The sequence below is a fragment of the Tamandua tetradactyla genome, chromosome 2, assembly GCF_023851605.1.
Source record: "Tamandua tetradactyla isolate mTamTet1 chromosome 2, mTamTet1.pri, whole genome shotgun sequence".
Taxonomy (NCBI): Eukaryota; Metazoa; Chordata; class Mammalia; order Pilosa; family Myrmecophagidae; genus Tamandua; species Tamandua tetradactyla.
The window spans coordinates 95,213,478-95,239,539 of record NC_135328.1 but is presented as its reverse complement, the minus strand read 5'-3'; the positions used below and the strand labels follow the sequence as shown (position 1 = coordinate 95,239,539).

General features: G+C 39.3%; 1 protein-coding gene across 9 annotated transcripts in view; it reads right to left on the bottom strand.

Annotated features, from left to right (window-relative positions):
• LOC143673590 (histone-arginine methyltransferase CARM1-like) overlaps positions 1-26,062 on the bottom strand; it is a 306,223-nt gene that overhangs the window by 45,645 nt on the left and 234,516 nt on the right. The window lies entirely within an intron of this gene.

Below are 26,062 nucleotides of genomic sequence, written 5' to 3'. Positions count from 1 at the left end.
AAAGAAAATTAACTTATTTTTCTTATTGCAAAAATATTGCATGTTTATGATAGATAACTTACAGGATATAGATAAGAGCAAATGAAAACACCACTCATCCTATTGCATACAAATGACTTAATATTTTGATGTGTAGCTGTGCTAGTTTGAAAGGATGTGTGTCCCCTAGAAGAGCCATGTTTTAATCCTATCCTATTTTGTAAAGGCAGCTGTTTCTTCTAATCCCTATTCAGCATTATATGTTCAAAACTCTAATTAGATCATCTCTCTGGAGATGTGATGCAATCGAGAGTGCCTGTTAAGCTGGATTAGGTGATGACATGTCTCTACCCATTCATAGGTTTTGATTAGTTTCTGAAGTTCTATAAAAGAGGAAACATTTTGGAGACAGGAGATTCAGAGAGAGCAGGGAGCAGCCAGTGTCCCTTAGAGATGAAGAAGGAAAATGCCTCCCAGGGAGCTTCATGAAACAGGAAGCCAGGAGAGGAAGCTAGGAGATGACACCATGTTCGCCATGTGCCCTTTCAGATGAGAGAGAAACTCTGACTGTGTTCGCCCTGTGCCTTATCACTTGAGAGAAATCCTGAACTTTATCGACCTTCTTGAACCAAGGTATCTTTCCCTGTATGCCTTTGATTGGACATTTCTATAGACTTGTAATTGGGACATTTTCTCGGCCTTCAAACTGTAAACTAGCAACTTATTAAATTCCCCTTTTTAAAAGCCATTCTGTTTCTGGTATATTGCATTCCAGCAGCTAGTAAATTAGAACAGTAGCCTTCCAGATTCTATACAAATAGATACGTTATGTTTATGTGGTTTGTGTGAGTGTGTGTACACATTTTGAGAGATTATTAATGGTTTCAGCTCATTTCTCATTTTTCTATGTGCCATAGAGATGTCAAACAGCTCTGTACAAAAACTTTCACAAATTAATGATCCAGATCCTTATTAAATTATCCTTTGATCTTTTGATTTCGAAAATAAATAATATCGTGTTCATTAGCCTTCCTTTAGAAGTACATTTTTACAGTCATGTACTCATTTTCTTTGATGTGCCCCATATTCTATTTAATAACTTTGAATTCTCTTAAAAGAGAGAACCAAAAGAGAAATATATTTATCACATTTCTAATATATTTCTTAATACGTATTTCCAATAATTCTAATATATTTCTTCTTAATGTAATATATGACAAGGTAATTGCATCAATACATTTGTCTTTCTAATGCTTTAAAAATGTTTCCTAATAAACATCTGACATACAGCAGCAGAAATATATACAGCACTTTGCTTTTCAAGTTGTGGTTCCCTGCAGCCCTGTAGTTCTTTGTCTGTTGTATTTATACATGACCAGACACCTTCCATTTTCTATTTTCACTACTTGCTTCTCTTCCTCATCCTAGGTGCAGTGTGCCATGCATTTGTCATGATTCAGCTGTCCTTTTTCAATTTCTGACCACATTTACAAATGGCTAAGATACCTTTCACATGTAACCATCATCTAAGGCCTTTCTTACCATCTCGTCACTCATAACCTTAATGTCTCTTCTGCTTAAGTAGCATAAGTATTTCCTTTAATCAGAGATTACTGAGGAAGAAGGACAAAGAAAACCATTTGAACATGTTAGCCACTTTCGATGTTTACCCATGCACAAGGACTCTTTGAATTCCATTCTATCATCATTGCAGGAATAAAGTTTATGGAGTTCTGTGGGGACAAAGTCTGAGCTAAGGGTTAAAGTCTTTTGTACCCCACTTCTCTACATTCTCTTCCCAGAAGGGTAGATTCAGCCACACAGCTATAAGGATCCATCGTGATGATTCTCAAACTTCATTTTTAGTTCACCCTCTAACCTGAGTTCCAGCCGTCATCATCTGTGTGCTTTGTCATCTCCTCAATATCAAGCAGTAAAAGAGAGAAACTCTGTTTTCCAATGATAACTAACCATTTCTCTAAATTTCCCCTTTATTTTTTTACTTCACCTACTCTTTTCCCAGCTTCAAAGTGTACTGGATTAGAAATCTGAAGATATGGATTCTAGTCCTTCCTTTAGCACTAAATTGCTGTGTAATCTTGGGTAAGACACTTAAACCCTCTAAATTTTGGTCTTCTCCACCTCTGCCTTATAAAATTAGGGCTTAAGACTGGAGTTATTCTAAGGTTCCTTACAGCTACAACATTTTATGATTAGAAGAAAGCAAAATTTCCAAAAATTTGTTACAGAAGTTCATGAAAAGAAGGGCTCCATGATCAAATAATTTTGAAACTTCTTTATAATATATATCCTTACAAATTCAGAGTACATTAGCATATTAATAGCTTTGAGGAATTCTGCAGAAAACGCTTTGGCTTGGTTAAATTTAATGACATCCAGACTTATTTGAATACCTCGTGGCTTTGATTTTTTTTTTCAAAGAACTTCTTTTTATCTCCCACAGATCTTTAAGAAATAGTAGAAATACTTCTTTGCTAATTGTTTGATTACAATTGCTTGACAAAGATATTTTAAAAGAAGTTATAAACTCATCCAACAATAGCTCTAAGACATAACAGCAGCTAATTCCAGGTTAAAACACACTCTTTTCTTTGATTCAGTCTTGCTGTCACCACTCACCCTTGTTTACAACCTTCCCAGTGTTACAGAGGCAGATCATTTTTTATTAGCCTATCGCTTCAAGTACTATCCTTCCAAAACTGAAACTCAGTAGAGATATCATTTTCTAGGAAAAACAGGAACCTCAAAATGGACCTCTAGGTGCTAGCAAAGGTCCATAGCCAAGAGCGAGATGTCATCATCTACCACATTCATTGCTCTGCAGTAACTTAGTCCTTCACTAAGAATTTAGGATAGAGGGAGATTCCACATAATGGGGCTTCTCCCCAAATACCATCAATGCACAAATAAGTCCATATCATATTTTTGTTTTGTTCTTGCTTCCACTTAAATTGAGTATCTAAAGCCCGTGCCAACAGTAGAGAGTCTATCAACTGTGTATAAACACACACACACACACACACATTAGGCGGAGGCAACAGCAGAAATTAGTTCTTCTATGTCCCACCGTAACTGTTAAAATCAATTAGGGCAGTTATTTTAGCTTCAAGGATAGTACTTGAAGCTATGGTTCTTGTCTCATTTGGGAGGTGTTTCATTGAATTAAATGTGTTAAAGACTGTTGTTTATTTTTCCCTGTTCAATTTGGAAGTCAAATTGGGCTTAGAGGCTCTGCCATACAATACAGCACTTAATTATACTATGCTCAAAGCAATGGAAAGAGTGGACATTTAGGAGGTGAAAGACTTGGATGCCAATCTTGGATCTTCCACTTATTAGCTGTGAGACTGTGTCCAAGACTAACAGTTTCTTAAAAATCCATTTTTTAACTTATAACATGGAAATAATAGTTTCTATAATTGAGGGTTATTCCAAGGATCAGATGAAATGAGAAAGTGCAAAGCTATATTTAAGATAAAGAGAATATAGATCCAATAAAAACAAAAGTTCAAAGACAAGACTGAGATAAAATTCAACATGATTAGATTCAACACCATATCTTTAAAGTTCATCCACCTTGTTGCATGAGTTAGCGCATCATGTTTTGTGAAATGAGCCAGAGACAAAAGGACACGTGTTATATGAACTCATTCAAATGAAATAATTAGAATAAGCTAATTCATAGAGTCAGAAACTAGAAAACAGTTTACCAGAGGCCCAGGTGAGGTTAGGGAATAGGAAGTTAATGCTTAATTGGAACAGAATTTCTTTTTGGGGTGATGGAAAAGTTTTGGCAATGGATGGTGTTCTAGTTTGCTAGCTGCTGGAATGTGATATAACAGAAACAGAACAGCTTTCAAAAGGGAAAATTCATTAAGTTGCAAGTCCACAATTCTAAGGCTGTGAAAATGTCCCAACTAAAGCCAGGCTATAGAAATGTCAGTCTAAGGCATCCAGGAAAGATACCTTGGTTCAAGATGGCTGATGATGTTCAGGGTTTCTCTATGAACTGGAAAGGCACATGGCAAACATGGCCACCTCTACTAGCTTTCTCTCCTGGCTTCCTGTTTTATGAAGCTCCCCTAGGGGCATTTTCCTTCGTCATCTCCAAAGGTCTCTGGCTGCCTAGGATCTGTAGCTCTTTCCAAAATGGGTCCCTCTTAAAGGGCTCCAGTAAGCAACCCCACCTTGAATGGGTGGCGACACATCTCCATGGAAGCCATCTAATCAAAAGTGGTGCCCACAATTGGGTGGGTCATGTCTCCAGGGGAGCAGTCAAAAGCTCCTATCCAGCAATATTGAATGAGGATTAAAGGACATGGCTTTTCTGGGGTCCACCAGAGACTCAAACTGGCACAGATGGTAACTGATGGTAGCACAACACTGTGAACATAATTAATAGCACTGAATTATATATTTGGATGTGGCTAGAAGGTGGAAATTTTAGATTGTATGTATGTTACCAGAATAAAAATGAAAAAAAATAATAACATAGGACTGTGCAATACAGTGAACTCTAATACAAAGTATGTGGTATAGTTAACAGTATAATTATAATATTCTTTCATCAGTGGTAACAAAGATATCATACAAATGCAAACTATTACTAGAGGGAGGGTACATGGGAACTCTGTATTTTTTGCATTATTTTTCTGTAAACCTACAACTTCTAACAAAAAAAGTATTAAAAAAAGGTAAATTACAGACCCAAGGACACATATCAAGAAGCAAAGCAATATAATTATGGAATAAAACATTACCAATATCCAGAAAGAGCATGTATGACATCCAAATGTCATACAATTATTTTGAAAAACAATTTGGCACTATTCATTAAGTTGAAGATAACTTAGAAGTACCACCCTAGAAATATGCATTCTAGAGAAATTTTGGAACATGAGCCCTGGGTAATAGTAGCATTGGTGGTAGTAAAATAAAAAAATTTTAAAAATGAAAAGTAACTCCACTATTGACAGGGAAGTGGGTGAATAAATGGTGGTATATCCATACTATAAGATACCACTGAAGAATATATAGTATTATTTCTTTTATAAAAGTGGCTAAAAGTATTCAACAATAAATTGAATTGTTTTGGATAGAGTAAAATTATTTTTAAAAATACTAAACATAAAACTCAAGTTGTTGATAACCTGTGGGGATGAAGGAAGGGACATGGGATCTGGGAGAGGAAAACAAGAATTATAACATAGAGTTATATTTTTCTAGTTTTTAAGTGGGGTTGAAGGAATACGGGTATTTACTTGGTTATTACCTTCACATCTTATGTTTATGCAACCTATATTTTTTATGTATGAAATATTTTATAATATAATTTTTTCAGATTATACTATTAACAGAAACGTTTCAGCTGATGGAGTGAATGTAGATTTTAAAAAGGAAAACTGATAACTGCAATCAGAAGAAAAGCTAATAGGCATAAGGACATATAAAAAAATGCAGCATAAAGTTAATGTCTTGGAAGTGTAGAAAAATGGAACAGAAACATCATTCAAAGATATATTAAAAGAAAATTCTTCTGAAATAAAAAATTGAATCTGCTGATTGCAAAAATACACATCAGTCACAGGAAAATTGGACACTATCCTAGTAATATGAAAATATATTGTTTTTAAGATCTTAAGGGATAAAGAATGAATTCCTTGTCTAGACAGACTGAAAAATAAGTTGCTTTCAAAGTAAAGGAATTCAGGCCAGTATAAAACTACTTCATATTCCCATTCATTTTTAAAAACACAATGGGAAAAATGTCTACAAAATTTAGAAGAAAAAAAAAGTGACCAAAAGAAGAGATATTAAATCTAGAGAAGGTAGAGCTCATGCAGAAAGTCAATAGTGAACATTTTTTAATGTGGGAAAAAAAAAAAAAAACCTCAGTGTATATAGCACACATAGACCTTCTTCAAGAATGCAAGGAAAATGAAATTAATGCAATTAAAGGATGTATCTAAACTAAATAACCTGGATAATAAAGAAACTACAAATAAAACACTGATGGTAAGAAATGAATCTATCTAATTATAGAACAATCACCAAAATATTGCATGAACTGTGGTTATATTTCAATGGGAACCTTATATCTTGACAATAGAAAAATAACATATAACTAGCAAAAGAGAAAAGAGGAAGGAGAAGAAATGAGAGTATTAATGATTATACCTCCTTCATAGGAAGGAGTAGGTTTTTATCATGATGAAAAAATTTTCAATTTCAAATGTTTTTCTTAACTTTAGAGTCATATTTTAGAAAGTTATATCTCTTTTGGTGAAGAAACATTTATATAAAGTTTAACATTCCTTCTTTTTTTTTCATCTCAGTTTCTTTTCCTTCTATTAAATTCAATACAATTTGATTTAATATTTTTTAAATACCACAGTTCAGATGATCCCAATTATCTAAAAGTATTTCTCTCTAGTCACTCTTCTTTCTGTATATTTGCATGGAAAAAATACCTGGAATTATGTTCACCCAATATTAATGATAATTGTTTATGATGGCTTAAAATTTTTCTTCTTTGTTAGCCTCTGAATTGTTCATTACTTTCTAATATGGTACAATTTTCACAAAATCATCAAAGTGATATTTCTTTACAGGAAAATATTAGTGAAAGCAGGAACCTACGCAAACATATCTACCTCCCATTGTTTCTGAGGTTCTACAGAAATATAGGAAATGATATAAATCAGAAAGCAACGTCAATATGCATGAACAATAAAAGAAGTTAGCAGGGGAGGAGACATTTTGAGAACACTCTTGAGAGCAGAAAAACACTGGATTGAATTGATGGCGAAAAAAAGAGCGTATTATGCTCCACTCCTAAATAGCAGCATTAAGGAAGGTTCCCCATAAGGGAGTTTAGGAGAAAAATCCAAAACTTGAGTCAGCAAATGCCAAGTACAGAAGAAACCACTGGGACTACCATTTGAGGGGTGGGGGCTATAGCCCCCTTTTCCCCTCCCTTGGATATATGGGAAATATGAGGCTGATATCACTAGGTTTTGTGCCCAGGCTAATGTTCATAGCACTGCTTTTTGTAATAAGTCTTAGTAGAGATCCTAGTGTGGATACTGAAGCTATAAAGAGAAACAGAGAAAAGCTTCAGGTAACTTTTGGTTCCAATTTCAGACTTTGAGAAAAACAGTGAGGTAGTGCCACCCAAGGGTCCACACCCAAGGATAAAACTTATTTCAGCAATAGTAAGAGACCCTAAGCTACCAGTGAACGACAAATCCATGTGTTTTACAGGGAAAGCTCACCTAGCAGCACATCCCCATCCCTGGCCCCAACTTTGGAAAAGGCTGTAGTCACCTTCTCTCTTTAGAAAGAGGCTTTTCGGGAACAGAAACTACTCTAGCTAGCTATATAAGCAACCTAGGTCTTATTCATTAACTAAGAGCCAGTAACCAAGGATCACCAGACATTGGAGGAAAACAAATAGCATGAAAGAGAAAGTTGGAGATTGTGATGGATAGATTCTGGTGTCAACTTGGCCAAGTGATGATGCACTGACCTAACCTTTGCTTGCAAGGACATTTTATGGCTGGTTGATAAATCACATGGTTGGTGTGTTAAATCATCAGTCAGTTGATTGTACATGTGGCTGATTACGTATGGGATCAACTAAGGCATGTCTCCCACCAACAATATAATCCAATCAGCTGAAGGCTTTTAAGGAAGAAGAGAGACTTTTTTTACTGCTTCTTCAGCTAACAACCTTTATTGGAGCTGCCAGCTTCACAGCCTGCCCTGTGGATTTTGGACTCTTGCATTCCCATGGCTGCATGAGACACCATTATAAATCTCATATTTACAGATATCTCTTATTGGCTCTGTTTCTCTAGAGAATCCTGACTAATACAGCTTTGTTCAGGGACTGTTTCTTGAAAAATGGAATCTTAAAAATGTGTTTTTACAACTGGTTTTCTACTCTGATTAGACCCAGAAGCACTAATAACCCTGTTTCCAATAATCAAGATGGCACTGAAAGTTCATGGTATGAGTTGGCAGAAGAGCTACTCAAAATATCACTATTAGATTCTGCTAATTGTATGCTTATATGAGGCAAGGCACTGGGTAAGAATGTTTTCTCACACCTTTACAGGGTTTTCTGGAATTAAGAGGTATAATGATGTTAGCTGATTGTTGCTAGATAAATTTGATATAATGATGAGGTTAAGGGATGAGCTGAAGGCTTTAAATTTGCACTTTAAGCACCATATGAATGATGTAAAAGTTGCCACGTGTGCCCTGAAAGAAAATCTTATTTCCTCTGGCCACAGACTTGAGATGTCTGAAAACCAGACACAGAGCCTGATTGTATGAGTAGCAGATTTACGGTATAAACTATAATCTCAACCTTGCAAGGTGTCTGCTGTTAAAGCAAGGGCTTTGTTTGGAAAATAATGGGATCCTGAAATGTAGGATGATGATATATGGCTTGATAATGATGGTGACAGGGAGACTGGATCCCCAGAATCTGTTAAGACTTTGCTAGATACACCTGTAATGGACTGTCCTGAGGAAAGAACTTCCTGACCTTCAAACTTGCCCTAATGAAACAGCTTCCTGGCCTCCAGTCTGCCCAAAGGAGTCAACCATCTAACCTCCACCTAAGAATATTAGCCCTTCAGTGCCTGCTAACTCTGTAACCACCAACCTTGGGAAAATAGCCCTTACTCTTCTGTCTAGAGCGACTAACCCTGTTCACCAGATGAAACTGCAATGGAATGCCCTGAGGTAATTGGCTTGAAAGACACTTCTATTTCTTTTCATGACCAACCCCAACCAAAACTCTTTTCTTCAAGACCTATAACTATACTAAAGTCCCAACAGGCCCTGAAAGATGAGGTATATAGTGTGATCCATGAGGAGGTACGCTATACTCCAAAAGAAATGTATGAGTTTTCCAATGTATATAGACAGAAATCAGGGGACTATGTGTGGGAGTGGATATTAAAGGTGTGGAAGGAATATAAAGTTGGATAAGGCTGAATTTATTGATATGTGCCCACTAAGTAGAGATTCTGCATTCAATGTTGTAGCTCAAGTGGCTAGAAAGGGCATCAACAGTTTGCTAGATGGTTGGCTGAAACATGGATCAAAAGGTGGCCAACATTACCTAAGGTCAAATGCCAGAATTGACCTGATGTAATGTAGATGAGGGGATCCAGAGGCTTAGGGAGATTAGAATCTTAGAGTGAATTCATCATGGAAGACGTGTTCACATACTCCAGGAATGTGCAGAGGACACATTTTTCACCAGAACCTTGAGAAATAAATTTGTGAGACCTGCTCCATTATCCCTGAAGAGCTCTGTAGTTGCCCTTTTCTGTAGGTTAGATATTACTGTGGTAACTGCTGTAACTGAGGAGGAATCCTTAAACACAATGGGGATGATCAGATCTGGAGTTGGAAGAGGCTATATGGCAATAGTTAAGCACCATAGACAAGTTGGGTATGGCCACCATAATGGACAGCAGCAGTCACAATAATCTGACTCATAGAGACTTGTGGCATTGGCTAGTAGATCATGGGGTACCCAGAAGTGAAATAGATGGGCAGTCTACTCAATTCTTGTTGGAACTGTATAAGCAGAAGAAATCTAGGTCAAGGAAACAGAAGGCTAACTTGAATTACAAAAACAGAGAGTCATGGCCCCTTAATCAATTTCCAGACTTGAGACAGTTTATAGATCCAAAGCACATCGAATGAGGGGAAGGCTGGGTATCCTTGGGGAATGACCCTGTTCATTGCCTAAAATTTACACTGTTAACTTTCCTCCCAGCCTTCCCCAAGGACACCTACAGCCTTTTACCAGGGTGATTGTGCACTGGGGAAAAGGAAATTATCAGATATTTTGTGGATTTTTAGACACTGGCTCAGAAGTGACACAAATTTCAGGAGGCCCAAAACATCACTCTGGCTCACCAGTCAGAGTAGGGACTTATGGAGGTCAGGTGATCGATGGAGTTTTATCTCAGGTATATCTCACAGTGGGTCCGGTGGGTCCAGGACCCATTCTGTGGTCATTTCCCTAGTTCCAGACTGTATAATTGGAAACTACATACTCAGTAACTGGCAGAATCCCCACATTGGTTCTCTGACTCATGATGTGAGAGCTATTATGGTAGAAAAGGCCAAGTGGAAGCCACTAGAACTGCCCCTACCTAGCAAAATAGTGAATCAGAAGCAATATTGGATTCCTGGAGGAATTAGTGCCACTCTTAAGGACTTGAAGGATGCAGGGGTGGTGATTCCTATCACATACCCATTCCTCTCTTCTATTTGGCCTGTGTAGAAAACAGATGGATCTTTGAGGATGACAGTGGATTATTATAAACCTAACCAGGTTAAGTGGATTCAATTGCAGATGCTGTTCCAGACCTGGTATCATTGCTTGAGCAAATCAACACATTGATTTGTACCCAGTATGCAGCTATTGATCTGGCAAATGCTTTTTTCTCAATAGCTGTCAGTAAGGACCATCAGAAACAGTTTGCATTCAGCTGACATGGCCAGCAGTATACCTTCACTGTCCTGCCTCAGGGGTATAGCAACTCACCAGCCCTATGTCACAATCTTGTCCGAAGGGAACTTGATCATTTCTCCCTCCCACAAGACATCACACTGGTCCATTATGCTGATGACAACATGTGGATTGGACTTACTGAGCAAGAAGTAGAAACCACTCTACACTTATTGGTAAAGCATTCATGTGTCAGGGGATGGGAGATAAAGCCAACAAAAATGTAGGAGCCTTCCACCTCAGTGAAATTTCTAGGTGTCCAATGGGGTGGGGCATGTTGAGATATTCTTTCTAAGGTGAAGGATAAGCTGTTGTATCTGGCCCCTCCAATGACCAAAAAAAAAAAAAAAAAAAAAAAAGAGGCACAATGCTAGCTGGCTTCTTTGGATTTTGGAGATAACATATTTCTCATATGGGTGTGTTATTCTGGCCCATTTACTGAGTGGCCAGAAAAGCTGCTAGTTTGGAGTGGGGACCGGAACAAGAGGAGGCTCTGTGACATGCCCATGCTGCTGTGCAACCTGTTCTGCTCTTGTGTCATATGACCCAGCAGATCAAATGGTGCTGGAAGTGTCAGTGGGAAACAGGGATGCTTTATGGAGCCTTTGGTGGGCCCCTATAGGAGAATTCCAATGCAGGCCCCTAAGATTTTGAAGCAAAGCCTTACCATCAACTGCAGATAACTACTGTCCTTTTAGAAACAGCTTTTAGCCTACTACTGGGCCTTAAATAGAGACATGTTTAACCATGGGCAACCAAGTTACCATGAGACTTGAGTTGCCAATCATAAGCTCAGTATTGTCTTACCCACCAAGTCATAAAGTGGGGCATGCACAGCAGCACACTATCATAAAATGGAAATGTTATAAACAAGATAAGAGTCAGAGCAGGTCAGGAAACACAAGTGAGTTACATGAGGAATTGGCCCAAATGCCCATGGCCCCCACTCCTACCACTTTACCTTCTCTTTCTAGACCAGAGCTATGGCCTCTTAAGGAGTTCCTTACAGAGAGTTGACTGAGGAAGAGAAAACTCGTGTCTCATTTACAGATGATTCTGCATGATATGCAGGGACTACCCAGAAGTGAACAGCTGCAGCATTACAACCCCTTTCAGAGATGTTCTTAAAGGACAGTAGTGAGGGGAAATTCTCACAGTGGGCAAAACTTTGAGCAGTGCACCTGGTTGTTCATTTTGCTTGGAAGGAGAACTTGCCAGAGCTACATTTGGTACATCTGTATACCAACTCATGGACTGTTGCTAATCATTTGGCTGGATGGTCAGGGAGCTTAGAAGGAGCATGAATGGAAAATTGGTGACAAAAAATTGATCTGGGGAAGAGGTTTGTAGAGAGACCTTTCTTAGTGGGCAAAGAACATGAAGATATTTGTGTCCCATGTGAATGCTCACCAGTGGGTGACTTTAGCAGAGGAAGGTTTTAATAATCAAGTGGATAAGATGACCCATCCTGTGGATACAAAGCATCCTCTTTCCTCAGCCACTCCTGCCATTGCCCACTGGGCTCATAAACAAAGTGGGCATGGTGGTAGGGATGGAGGTTATGCACAGGCTCAGCAACATGGACTTCCACTCACCAAGGCAGAGACTGGGTACTGTCACTGTTGAGTGCCCAATCTGTTAGCAGCAGAGACCCACACTCAGTCCCCAATATGGCACCATTCCACAAGGTGATCAGCCTGCTACCAGGTGGCAGATTGGTTACACTGAACTACTTCCATCATGGAAGGGGCAGCTATTTATTCTACCTGGAAAAAAAACTTACTCTGGATATGGGTTTCTCTTCCCTGAAGGCAATGCCTCCAAAAAAACTCCCATCTGTGGACTTACAGAATGTCTTATCTACCCTCATGGTATTTCACACAGCATTGCTTCTGATCAAGGAACACACTTCACAGCAAATGAAGTGTGGGAATAGGTATATGCTCATGGAATTCTCTTGTCTTACCATGTTTCCTATCATCCAGAGGTGGCTGGGAAGACCCAATTACGGTGCCAACTAGGTGGCAAAACCTTGCAGGTGGAGATAGTGTTCTCCAAGATGCTGTATATGCTCTGAATCAGCATCCACTATACAATGCTTTTTCTCCCATAGCCCATAAAATTATAGGTCTACTCAAGGAGTAGAAATGGGTGTGATGCCATTCACAATCACCCCTAGTGATCCACTAAGAAAATGTTTGCTTCCTGTCCCTGAACCATTAAGCTCTGCTATTTTACAGATCTTAGTTCCAAAAGGAGAAGTGCTCCTACCTGGAAACACAACAATGATTCCATGGAACTGGAAGTTAGACTGCTACCTGGCCATTTTTGGCTTCTCATGACACTGAATCAACAGGCCTGAAATGGAATTACTGTTCTGCCTGGGGTGATTGATCCTGACTATCAAGGGGAAATAGGATAGCAGCTACACAATGGAGGTAGAGAATTTTCTCGGAATACAAGAGATCTCCTAGGGCATCTCTTAGTACTGCCATGCCCCGTGAGTAAAGTCAATGGAAAACTGTAACAACCCAATCCAGACAGGATTACCAATGGCCCAGAAACTTCAAGAATGAAAGTTCGGGTCACCCCACCCTGCAAAGAACCACGGCCAGCTGAAGTACTTACTGAAGGAACATGGAATGGGTAGTAGAAGAAGGTAGTGATAAATATGAACTATGACCACGTGATCAGTTACAGAAACAAAAACTGTGATTGTATATTTCCTCTCTGCTTTATGAGTATTGCATTTATATATAAGCAAATATCTTGTTTTCCTCTTATCATGTGACATAAATTATGTTATTCATGTTAACAGTATATAAGTCATAGGATATGAAGTTTAAGAGTGAATGTCACCTAAGGACTTGTACCCTATTCTGGAGAAAGGTAGTGTGTTTCTGGTTTATTCAGGACAGTTGAGTATTGTTAGGCAAAATATATGTCTGTTATTGTGTTCTATTTGGAAATTAAGCATGTTTCCAGATGATGTATATAGTTGCCAAGTTGATAAGGGGTGGACCGTGTTAGGTTAGATTCTAGTGTCAACTGGGACAAGTGATTATGCCCAGTTGTCTGGTCAGGTAAGGACTGGCCTGACCATTGCTCAAGGACATTTTGTGGCTGGTTGATAAACTGAATGGCTGGCATATTAAATCATCAGTCAGTTGACAGCATCTGTGGCTGATTACATAAACAATCAACTATAATCCAGTCATTGAAGGTTTTTAAGAAAGAATAGAGACTTTTTTACTGTCTCTTCAGCCAGCGAACCCCTCCTGTGGAGTTCATCCAGACCCTTAATCGGAGCTGCCAGCTCCACAGCCTGCCCTGTGGATTTTGGATTCTTCATTCCCACAGTTGCATAATAAACCTTGTAAATTTCATATTTACAGGCATCTCTTGTTGCTTTTGTTTTTCTAGAGAACCTGACTACTATAGAGATTAACAAATAAGCAAATAACTCCAAGGAAACAAAAGATTTATATATATATATATATATATTTTTTTTTTTTACTAACCTTACAGAGTTAAGAGAGCTCTTATAGCCAGAAAACAAGAACAGGCTGCTATACAACTATGATTGCATTACTAGGTGATAATTCTGTTGGTGAATTATCAAAGCTAAGGCCAAGACAGTGCTCTGTAAAGTAAACTTCAAGGAAATCTGAGAAAGTACAACAAACCCAAAGAGATAGAACCTACATAAATATAGGGGAAAAAATTCCTAAAACTCAAGAATGACATTAGCCTTTAGACTGAAAGAGCCTATTGAGTAAGTAAAGGAGTGGACAGTTAAAAATTAATCAATATTTAGATTCATCAAGGTAATATATGACAACCCTTTGGATAAAGAGACAAATCCTCAAAGCTTTCAGACTTAAAAAAAAATCATATTATCCTCAAATAAACAAGAATTACAGTGGTAACAGAATTCTCATTGGTAATCGGACTATGCTGGTTTGAAAGGTTGTATGTACCCTAGAAAAGCCATGTTTTAATCCTAATCCCATTTTGTAAAGGCAGCTGTGTCTTCTAATCCTTATTCAGTATTGTATGCTTGAAACTGTAATTAGATCATCTCCCTGGAGATGTGATTTAATCCCGAGTGGTTGTTAAACTGGATTAGGTGGAGGTGTGTCTTCACCCATTTGGGGTGGGTCTTGATTAGTTTACAGGAATCCTATAAAAGAGGAAACATTTTGGAGAAAGCTGGAGATTCTGAGAGAGCAGAATGACACAGCCACGAGAAGCAAAGAGAGTCCACCAGCCAAAGACCTTTGGAGATAAAGAAGGAAAATGCCTTCCAGGGAGCTTCACGAAACAGGAAGCCAGGAGAGAAAGCTGGCAGATGGTGCTGTGTTCACTATGTGCCTTTCCAGATGAGAGAGAGATTCTGACTGTGTTCGTCATGTGCCTTTCCACTTGAGAGAGAAACCCTGAACTTCATCGGCCTTCTTGAACCAAGGTGCCTTTCCCTGATGCCTTAGGTTGGATATATCTATAGACTTGTTTTAAGTGGGACATTTTCTTGGCCTTAGAACTGTAAACTAGCAACGTATTAAATTCCCCTTTTTAAAAGCCATTCTGTTTCTGGTATATTGCTTTCCAGCAGCTGGCAAACTAGAACAAGGACATTAGCAAAGTATGAAGCCAGTTCTGAAGGAAAATTATTCTGAGTCTAGTATTCTGTATCCAGCCCCAAATCCATAAAGTATGAAGGCATAAAAAGGATTTTCAGATATGAAAAGCCTCAATGTTTTATTTAGTTGTGTATCACAAATGACAAAATATAAGAAATCATCAAGAGGAAAGTATATAAGTAAGTAAATAACAAAGACAAAAGAAATAGTTACACCTGAGCATGACTTTGAAGAAGTGAAGAAATATGAAAAGAAATAAAAAGTTTATCCAATGGACTTTGATTGATAGAAAGTAAATGAACATGGGCCCAATGAAACTATTTGGTGCCATAGTGAAAGATGTTTATACAATAATGATATTTCATATGGTTTTCTGTTTTGTTTTTCTAGAAGCAACCTCCAGACAAAGCAATAAAGATTTAATGTACATGTTCCAAACCTTGACAATCTAGAAATAATAAAACCAACCAAAAATTGGGAGAGGCACCAGAAGGGGCTAAGTGGGCTAAGCTCTTCCTCTATTACAGTAGAAGTCAACTATATATCCAAAGATGATAATTCAGGGAAGAGTAATCTGGGTATTTTGATATAAAGTTATCACACTATTCATTTAAAGAAAAACAATAACAAAAACCAGAAATTATCCAGAGTGGTTAACATTGAGGGAACATAATTGGGAGTAAGTTGGGTGGGACTTCTCATTTAGGACCTTTCCTAGATACCAACATTATTTTGATTTTAAAGAAATAAAACAAAGCCTGTTAGTGTCCCTCAAATCAGGATAGCTGGCCAATCCTTCTTTCATTCCCTCCCTTCAAACCCCACTCCTTAATGGGTAATTCTGAACATCAACTTAAACATTTGTAAAAAGCAACATTAATCTTGCTGTTTCAAAACGTTAATGGCTTTAGTTTACTTAAATAAAATACTTGGGCTAAAGTTCTTCACTAACTACCTGCTCTGATCCCTTTGTTTTATAAATCAGGAGATATAATGCCTTAACATGCACGAACAAATACCAATATGAGGTCAGTGTCCACAAGGCAGTGAGAGACTTGGAGGAAAGTGATTATATTTATCAATGAGTTTAAATAAGATTAGTTCATAAATATTACTAGAGACAGTAACATCATGCCTTGGCTACTTTCTAAAAATGGTATGAAGGGAAAGAACATATGATTACTGTACATCTCTCTTTCTCTTTTGCCTCTCCCAGTGCACACCTGCCTCCCGCCCATAATCAAGGTGAATGCATATACGCCCCGCATATACGCCCCTCTCAGGCCAGTGGTGCTTAATCACCAGCAGTGTGCAGAAAGCAAGGCCCCTGGAATCCGCTGCCAAGAATGAGTAAATGGGCACAGGCATCATAAGAACTAGTAGCCATGGCAATGAGGACACCCCCCTCAACAGAGTGAGCAAGACAGGGGATTCAGATGAGGGAGACACAGACGGAGGGAGGGAAAAAATACAAAGAAACTTCTACTCTGTTTCTCTTCTGGCTGATTTAAGGACAGGTCTGAGGCATCCAGAGGCTTTCTGTGCTGAGCAAGTTTACACCGCTTGATCACTGCAGAATCTCCAAAGGTGACAGAAAGAAGTCACATGAAGCTTTTATGAGGGAAATTCTGCCAATCCTATAGTTTGGCTGCCAGAAAAACCCACACTGGCAATTCTAATTCACATAGTACTTTTCCTCTGATGAGGTTCCAAAATGCTCAACTGGGGAAGAAGAACATCAAGGAGGCTCACAAGCTGTCTCGGCTTAGAAAGGATGCTTTGACAAAGTTATAAATTAAGATAAAGTAAGCACTAAGAAATATGCAATGTCCACAGAAGCAATTCACACAGCTGGGGATGGGGGGTAAGGCATGCATTATTTGTATATTATACTGACCAACTTTTTTGAATGTGAATTTCCCCCTGTAGACTGTAAGTCTCCAACAGCAGGTTTCATGTCTATTTTGCTTATCTAGCAGAGTATCTGCCATATCAAAGGCATCCAATAAATATTTGTTAATCACCTCACACAGGGTAAGGTGGCAGCTCTTGGAATTCCACGTTTCCTGTCAGTTGGGAAAGCTCTGGGACAGTTCAAAAAGAAAAAGACCATTTGTTACCGTTCCCTCACTCTATGCCGGTCCTTAAATGGAGGGTGAGTGGGTAAAAGGAATTTCTGGGATATTCTTTATGTCTCCATAGTACATGCTGGCCTATCTGGCAAGTAGGAGAGGATAATTTAGGTGTGTGAGGAAAAAAAAATTTGATTTTTTAAAACAAACTTGAAGCGCACAAAAATGGTTCTTGTGTGTCTCATCGAGCACCTCCTTCCAGGCTATCTTTGCCTCTCATTGTTTGGGAGCTATTTTGCAACTTTGTAAATTGTAAAAAGCTGATAATAATGCAAGTGATTCTTGTCCTTAGAATTGGAAATGAACTGTGCCTGGTGAAATACAACTGATTACTTCCCGGTGGACAGGCCAGCTTTGTATTTATTAGTAAATTAATTTCAGCATTCCTTGTTGCCTATATATAAGTATATATATGTGTGTGTTTATAATTCTTTGAATTTCTCCTTTGAACATGTTATAACCCCTTATTGGTGTCTCCATTAATTAATGAGTGAAAATCTGACATGTTCATTTTAAACTTGTGTCATAATTTGACATTTAAAAATTATCTTTGACTATTTTAATATACATTTTTTTCCACTTTTCTTTAGGGACTTGGTTTATTCTGTCACTTCTTCGTTTCTTCTTTGTGTATGTGTGTGTATGATGTACTCCAATGAGGTGGTTAAGAGTGTTTGCTTCTGAGAAAGAAAGACCTGAGTTCACGCCTGTGCCTCTTCACTTCCAATGCACACGAAGTGCTTACACACTGCCACATTACTTGGCAAATAGCAAGCGCAGAATACATGCTAGCTATCATTCCTTCTTTTCACCTATGGTGGGTGAGCTGGACTATTAGCGGTCAATTTCCAGCAGGAGTGGGAGTGTGGATATATGCACCTGGTCAGGTCACTAGGCAGTGATCCTCCTTGGCCATGTTTTCCTTTTCACTCCCTCCCCAGAGACCCCCAAATAATTGATACTTGTTAAGACAAATGTCAGTTGTCTATACAACATTCATTCTTGTCTTTTTTCTTACTAACAAAACCCCTATATTACTAGGAGCATTAATGTGCCAACTAAAATGCTACATTTCCAAGCCTCCCTTGCAGCTGAATGTGACTAACTCACTGTATTAGAGTTCTCTAGAGAAACAGAATCAACCAGGAACACTCGCAAATATAAAATTTATAAAAGTGTCTCATATGACTGCAGGAATGCAGTTCCAAAATCCACAGGGCAAGCTGTGAAGCCAACGATTCCAATGGAGGGTCTGGACGAACTCTACAGGAGAGGCTCGCCAGCCGAAGCAGGAATAGCGCCTGTCTCTTCTGAATTCTCCTTAAAAGGCTTCCCATGATTAGATTAAGCATCACTCATTGCAGAAGACAGTCCCCTTTGGCTGATTACAAATGGAATCAGCTGTGGATGCAGCTGACGTGATCATGATCTAATTCTATGAAATGTCCTCATTGCAACAGACAGGCCAGCACTTGCCCAACCAGACAAACAGGTACCACAACTTGGCCAAGTTGACACATGAACCTGACCATGACACTCACTAATGACAATGACTTATGAGATATAAGCATAAATTATCAGGAGGGACTTCTAGGCAATGTCCTTAAAAAGGGAAGAAAAAGGTGAGGAAAGACATGTGTTAGTCTTCTCTCTTCTTTTCTATTGCCTGGAACACAGATTGTTGGCTGAAACTCTAGCAGCCATCTGGGAACATGAGGTGACCTACAGGATATAGACCATATACAAAACAGTGGAGCAGGAAGTTGTAAGGAGTCTGGGGCTCTACAAATTTTATGGAGTTGCCATATTCCCTTAGACTCTCTACCTTTCAAAGTCTTTGACTGTGAAGCCACTGTTATTTTCAGTTTTCTGTTACATGTAGCTGGACCACAAGTAGACACTGGATATCTTGTCCAGGCCAAGGGGATTCTCAACCATGGTAACTAACAGCATCATGTGGTTTAGGAACTCAGATCAATTTCTACCCTTTGCTACCCCTCCATCTCCCTCATTGGGTTACAAGGAAGTAAGCAGTGCTGGAAGGCGAGGTGGAATCTGAAGAGTCTCCTCTTCAACCTACACCTCCCTTTGATACAAGTGTGTAAATTTCCTTACTGGGAATTTTTCACCCCATCCATGAGAAATCTTCAAGATGTGGAGGGCCACGAGTCTCCAGTTCAATCATGGGCTTAGAGGAATGCTAGTATTAGTCCATGAATGAAAAAATGAATTCCTTATTTGACTCCTCAAGGCAGATACATCAACAATATGTAGTATATGTATATGAGTATATGGGAGATTTTGCTTTTGGTAAAGTCAATTATAATATTAGAACTTTACCTTTCAAAAAGTGTGTTCCATTTATCATCTCATGCCAACCAACAACACTGTGACAGAGACATTATCATCCTATCATCTCCACTTTATAGATATGAAAACTGAAATTCAAATTGATTAGGTAATTTTATCAAGGTTACACAGTTTCTATATAGCAATTGGTCATTAAAGAATTTCTTGGCTGAACTGAAGTTTTTTTAAATAGCAAAAGTGATTTAAAATTTTAAACCAAAGGGCTGGGCAGGCCACAGTGGCTCAGTGGCAGAATTCTCACCTGCCATGCTGGAGACCTGGGTTCAATTCCCAGTGCCTGCCCATGCAAAAAATTTTAAACCAAAGGACTAACTGAAGTTACAGTTTGCAATGTATATAAATGACTGGCAAATTATAAGCTTAATTTTGTTGGCTTATTTGTTATAAAAATAATGCAAGTTAACTTGAGAGGTAAAAATAAAATGAGGAGGTTTGTTGAAAAAAAATCTATGTGTCTATGAAATAATTCTGATACAGCAACATTTTGACAATTTAAACCTGAAGGAATCTGGGTTATTTGGATTTCATTTTCCACCCCAAATCATGCGATTATAAAAACTGGCTCAGGTTTTACCAAACCTCAAATCTTTCATCTTCTCAAATGGCTTCGCCTCAAATCTGAAATTCAGCTAATTAGCTCATCCCTGGCTTTAAGGGCGACCAGCGATTTGGGAATTTCTACAGGCAGAATCCACAGCCAGCTTCGCAGAGCTCTGTTGAGACAGCAGCTGAGCAAATGGAATTGCCACTCCATAGTGAGAGATGATAAAATGCATATGCCACAAAAATGCAGCCAAACCATTCTGAATTTTCTATTCTCAAGATCTTTCTTAAGAAGAAGAATATTTGGTCTAAGAGAGCTGCTCATAACAAAAGTCCTACCTTTGAACGGTGAAGCAAGCAGTGTTATCAATGGATGGAAATTTTCATGACAATTAAAAACAAATCTAAAGAAAAAGTGTTAGCTCATGTGGAACTCCATTATGAAATGACTGTAATTGGGGATTAAGGAATAAACACAGCATCTGTTTCTGTCAGCTACCAGTGACCTTTTGGTAAAAAGCCCTGAGTTGAAAGGTGAAGTCCACAGATGTCCCTCAGTCTTTGCATCTCCTGTGTTCAATTTCTGTTTTACTCCAAAAACTGACATGTATGATGATGATGAAAAGTCTCTGACCTTACATGTGGGAGAAACCTCTTCACTGAGGCAATCAGATAATTTCTCAGTATTAAGAAGTAGAGGTGACCACACAGGTCCCTTCTTTCAGGTGGTTTGCTTGGAAAACAGGATCAGGGTCTCATTCAACCCTGAGTTCAGTTTAAGATATAATTTAGAATATTTATCACCACCCAGCTCCAACAGAATCATTAAATGCTGGATTGTCAGAGCCTAAAGTGAATGTAACTATTTAGCCTGCAGACAGAAGACTGAGGGTCTATAAGTTATAAAATGTGATGGAGGAAATAAAAGCATACAGGGAACCTCAGAGATCCATAGTTCAAAAATCTGACCATACAAGGAAGGAAGGGGAAACTGAGGCCCAGGCAGTGAAGTGACTTATTGATTTCATAAAATCAGTCAGCAACTTAGTCGAGGCTAGAAGCTGAGCTCACTGTACCCCAGGCAAGCGTTTCCTTCTTCCACCATCAGACTCCCGCCTGGAGATGACCTCCTCTTCTGTCAGAACAAGACGAGGAGCTGAGGTTGCTGGATCAGCTGGGACCTAGACTGTGCCCCACAAATTTGCTGAATTAACAATTGCACATCTTTTCCTTGTCCTTGCTTGATGCAAAATAATTCAACCACCTTTTCCATCACTAGCTGCTATTCAGACCAGCTGAGGAATTCTCATGCTGATTTACTGGTCTCTGTTGAGTTGTGTTCCACATAATTTTCAAGCACAGGAGAGAGAAGATTTCCATCAGCTAGGAAGTTGTCTGAAGTTCAGAGGTTAAAACAACACCTCCCCTGAATAATACATTTAAAAAGTCACCCAAAGCATGTCATTCAATCTGGCACTCAGATTTAAAGATTGCCAGATGGCCCACCCAGGCCTCCCAAGGAAGAAATATTATATTGCCTTTCTCTTCTTTTTTATTTTGCCTTTCACTGATAATATCATAACTGAGGAGAGAACCAAAGAACTGCAACTTTCAATTATGCCAGTGACTAAAGGTAAGATGCACAGACTGAATGCTCTCTCTATACCTGGAGACAAAGCAGCATTTGTATGTATAATACCAAAATTCCCTAAGCATTTCTAAGAAAGCAGGAAACCTCAGGGAGAAAGCAAAAAAGGGAATGGATTCAAATTCCTCCCATGGCAAGTCTTTGGGGTCCAACTATGTGACTGGCATGATCAAGTAAAATCTACCAAACACATCATCTCACAAATACAGGCAGACTTTAAATTCCAGCCCCAGTATTGCCCTGAATTGTCTCTGCCTCACAGTTTCATCAATTGAATCCCAAGATTATGTATCAGACACAAAATGCTCTGCTATATATTATGCTATATATGAGGCGATGCCATTATAAATATGACCAAACACAATTCACACCCATGATAGCTGGTGATGGAGACAAACATGCAGAGTCAAAAGGAATAGTTACTGCCAATGCAGGGCTCTTGTGTGTATGCCCCATCTTATGGGCTTTAAGTGTATTAATTTATTTCATCAAACGCAACCCTATAAACTAGACTATATTATTTCCCAGTTTACTTACATGGAAACTGGAATTCTAAGAGGTTTGGTAATTTTCCAAGGATCCCTGAGCCGGTAAGCAGTGCAGTCAGAATTCATACTCAAGAAGTCTGGTGCCTAAGTCTGCATTCTTAACCATTTAACTAGACGGCTTGTCTTACTTAAGACGTTGAGCTACACACCATACATTTCCCCAGATGAAAGGCAGAGTGTGAGAGACACATGAATGGGCATATAAACTAAATGACTTCAAAGAAGGATTCTGACCAATGAAAATCAAAATAGTCAGTGAATAAGCATTGACTGAGAACTCGGGATTCAGAAAGTGCAAAGACATGTCTCTGTTCACATGGAACTTAATAATGCAGTGTTGGATGTCTTAACAGCTAAATTAAAATGTACCAAGTTAGGGAGGTTTTACATCAGAAGTGACGTGTTAGTAAAATCTAGAAAGATGCAAGAGCTCATCAGCTAAATGTGGGGGCAGAAGACATTTTGAGCAGAGAAAGCAAATGTGGGTAATGTCACAAAATCGTGAACCAGACAAGACATCAAGACAGGAAAGGGAAAGCCCAGATTTCGAATAAATCTCATAAGCTTTGGTTAATGCCCATTCAATGTTAGCCCTTGAGCCACAAACTTGGAGAAGTCAGCTGTGGGTTAGGGCCTCCTAACTCCTGTGTTGGCCCAGAAGACCCTGGTCACCATTTAATTTGCCATTTCTTGGCTGTTTCACTCCCCAGATCTAAACTGCAGCTCCAGATGACCATCTCAAGCCTGCCAAGCTTTTCACCCCTGCTTGGGAACACTTCTTGGCTTTGTCCCTCAGCATTTGGAAGGAGGGGACCACTTAGTTCTTCCCTCTGGCTCCATGCATCTGGCAAGTAGGGACCTGGACCATCCAACTGCCCTGGATCAGGCAGTTAAGAGAGGCCAGGATCCAGGTCATCAGTCAGGGTTAGGGAAGGGGAGACAGGTGACAGGAGAAAAGGGGCACATCTGTCAGCGAATCCTCTCTAAGGGAAGGCAACTCTGGGTGCTGGAGTGATATAAAGATCAAGTGACTGGGTTATTTTGGATGTCAGCTCTGTGGGAAAAAAGCCCCCAGCCAATTAAGGCTCTGGGAAGTGGGGTCTCATCAAGAGATGGATCTCACATCAGTGTGCCCCACTCTTGCTAAAAAGACGGAAGCCCACAGCTTCGGAACTGTTGCCACAACAAGGTTATGTATAATCCCAGTACCTCCCACCCTTCTTCTCACAAGCTGTCATCTACCACAGTTCAAGCTGAAGACCTACAAATGCAGTCCTGACTGAGTGGGCGACATTCATTAACACAAGAGCAACCCAGCTGGTCAATCAGCAAAGGAAGGTGGCAATTATTTTTTCCCTGTTTTAATTGGGGAAAAGCAGAAAGTATCTGATGCTGTAAGTAGGAACAGGGGTTGCAACAGAGGTGTATGTTTGTGTGTGTGTGCATATGCACATGTGTGTGTGCATGCATGTGCATGCACATATGTGTGCACGTGCATGTGTGTGTGCACATGCATGTGTGTGTGTGTGTCTGTGTGTGCATGGGAAGATGATTATAGGAATGGTGCATGGAGACAAAGCAGTCAGATTTTAAAACATTCTGCCTAATCTTGGTCTTATTTACCTTCAACAGGGATGTTCTGGAAGTATTTTGGTTGCACTCACACTTGCAAGCTGCCAGGCTTCCAAGGATTTATGAAGATTTCATTTGTGACTTCATTATAAAGGTGCTTCCTTCCCTAGGGATCTATTCATCAAGGCATCACGGCAGTGTGCTTCCTGCCTTTGGCCGTGCCGTGAAAGCCCTTTCAAACAAACTGTGCACAGCTGCAACGCAGAGCATGCTGCCTTGAGCACATGAATTAAATTAAACATCACTCAGTAAGTATGAGAAACAGACTGTCAAGGCATCAGGAGGAAAAGTGAAAAATTCAGTCAATTTGTCCAAATCCTTCCTTGACATAATCTGCATATTTGGGACTATTGGGTTCTGGTTGGAGTAGAAAATTTCTTTATGAGAGGGGCTGTATCTTATTCTTCTAGAATACCCCGTAGCACCAAGTCAGGGACATAGAAGCACACAGAAATTGCATATTGCAGAATTCTTCACATTAGGGCTGTATAATTGCTGTCTTATAGATGCAGTGACATTCCTAAGTAACAAGCACCACCTCTGGGTTCAATACTAAACTGCTTTTGTCATTGATTTACTTGATTTGCTGGTAACCTCTTGCCTATTTATTGGAATTTTACATTCACCTAACTAGTAAATATGGCTTTTTATTCAACTTGAAAGGAATAACAACAGCAGTTAGCATTTGGACAATTAACACCATGGTTTCTTTTATTTAAACTGATAACATGAGATATGTATAGTGCTGAGCCCTCTGAAGATTTCACCTGTGCAGGAGTCTCTCTCTCTTCTTCTGGCATACTGTTACTCCCCCATTCAGATCCCGTGATAAGGATGAGGCTGCTGATTACACCCGCTGGCCCCACCCCAGCCATAGATGTGGGCATGCGACCCAGACCCTGGCAACCCCCTGGCAACCGTAGTACTCCCCTGACAACAATGATTGGTTCACAGTAGGCAAACGATACAGGCAGGCCAATCAAAACCCTTCCCTGGGATTTTTTCATTGTAGGCCTGGAGGAGCCATGGATCAGACGAGATCTGCTGCAGGGGCTGCCACTGGTCTTCCCCTTCATGTGTAGAAGGAAGAATCCAACACAGAAAAGCAGAGCTAAGGTGGGGTAGGCGGGAGGGAGAATCACTGAGGCCACTCATCCTCTGGACCGCCTGCTTGTCTGAAGCAATAAATCCCCCCCCACACCGTTTTGTGTTTTTTTTTTTAAGTCAATATGAGTATTCCCATTGTGTTTGCAACCAAAAGATGACTGACCAATAGACTATAAAATTTTAACTGAGAGGCTAGGATTTAGGGAATGATTATGATTACTGAATCATTATGTAGATATTCCTTTTTTACTTTGTGGTATATTAGATAGAGGGAAATATCTGAACTTTCTGAACTGTAATACAGCTGCCTTGATCACTGACGATGATTGGATGGCCTTTATCTTGTATCCATGTGATTGTAAAAACCTCATCACTTGTACCCCCTTTATCCTTTTCCTTTCAACTTTAGAGTCTTATAATCTCAAAGGCAACCCCCTGATGCTAATAGATTTATTTGAATCAGCTCAAAACTAACCACTAACTTGTTCCTATAATGGTTAATTTGGTTCCGGCATAGCTCCACTTCTTTACACTTGTAAATTGTTTCTGCTTATACTTGTTCTTGAGATTATAATGACTCCACCTCCCCTTGCTTGAATTCATAAAAACTTTGGACTCCTTAGACTGAGGGAGACAGATTTTTAGACCAGTAGACCCTCTGGACTCCTGCTTCATATGTAGCATTAAACCTATTCTCTCTTTGAAACCCTGGTGTCATGGACTGGCTATTTTGAGCACTGGGCAGAGAACCCATCGCTTTCAATTGTTATCAAAATTAGACTAAATTTTGGAGATGAGGAAACTAAATTGTTAGCCTACTGTTCACAAATATTCATTTCTCCTTCCTGGGGTAAAATTACATTTTCTTGCCTCGTTCAGTCTTGGTTATATGATTT